The following is a 1039-nucleotide window of genomic DNA, read 5'->3' as shown; positions in this document are numbered from 1 at the left end:
ACATGGGCAACACCACTCAGAGAGATGAGATATTTAACTGGGCATCTCGTTGCTAGGATACATCGACGCCTCCTTGATCAGCGAAACCACGTCGACTACACAAAGAGCAGGGATGCAACTTAATTGCAAAACATCAAATTAGGATAAAATTCAGGGGGGGGGGGGCCCCCCCCCCCCCCCCCCCCCCCCCTCCATATTTTTGTTAGGTCAGGGGGGCAAGCCCCCCTGAAACCCCCCTACTCTTGACTTTAACGAACGAAACTACAAAATCACCGATAGGCCTACTGTATATTAGCACACCTGGGATGAGAATAGTGAGACATATATATTGGGCCATAGGCCATAGGCTATAACCACAAAATTACAGTAGTTTGCGCATTTTAAGGCCCAGTTCAAAGTTTTGAAGATCTGAGTCGGGGATTAGTAGACTTTGGGAATTTAACGTGCTAAAGTAGACTCTACAATAAGACAAATAAGTAATAAGATCACCAGATCACCACCATTTCCTCCTAAAATAAAATCAATCACATTCGATTCGTGTTGTGTTGGCGTTGAGCATGAAGACAAATCAAATGCATCCATTTTTAATGGCCATCGTACGGATCTTTTGTATTCATTACACTCAGTATGTTCGAACTCTCTCAAAATAGGTTCAGCCACATTTCAAATCATAGAAGACGAAAATAAGTAAACATTATTTACCTTAACAACACAGCGACTTCCTTCCAGCAAGCGCCATTAAAACTAAAAATAAAATAAGGAGGAATTAGTCCTATCTCTGTAGCAGAAGAGCGCCTTACATTTATCAGAGGAATGTATTCGGTTTTTAAAAGAAGTTTTTTTTTTTGTCTGAGAAAGTTTATGATTTAAGAAATTCTTTCCTTTTTTGCTTTAAAAATAAAAAATCCTTTCGTACAACCAGAATACAGTAATTCATACTATTACTATATTATCCTTTCGACGGACACAATCATATTTATTGAGAGAGAGAGAGAGAAAGAGAGAGAGAAAGAGAGAGAGAGAGAGAGAGAGAGAGAGA

At 39.7% G+C, this 1039-nt stretch overlaps 1 long non-coding RNA gene across 1 annotated transcript in view; it reads right to left on the bottom strand.

The window, feature by feature from the left end:
• LOC101846388 overlaps nt 1–746 on the bottom strand; it is a 40361-nt gene extending 39615 nt beyond the window's left edge. Inside the window, exon 1 of the long non-coding RNA XR_221082.3 lies at nt 703–746. This is a non-coding gene — a long non-coding RNA (uncharacterized LOC101846388). The remainder of the gene's footprint in view (nt 1–702) is intronic.
• Nucleotides 747–1039: the final 293 nt, after the last annotated feature.

This window comes from Aplysia californica, unplaced genomic scaffold, assembly GCF_000002075.1.
Source record: "Aplysia californica isolate F4 #8 unplaced genomic scaffold, AplCal3.0 scaffold00939, whole genome shotgun sequence".
NCBI lineage: Eukaryota > Metazoa > Mollusca > Gastropoda > Aplysiida > Aplysiidae > Aplysia > Aplysia californica.
Note: the sequence above shows the minus strand (reverse complement) of the source record. Positions and strands in the feature narration are given on the sequence as shown.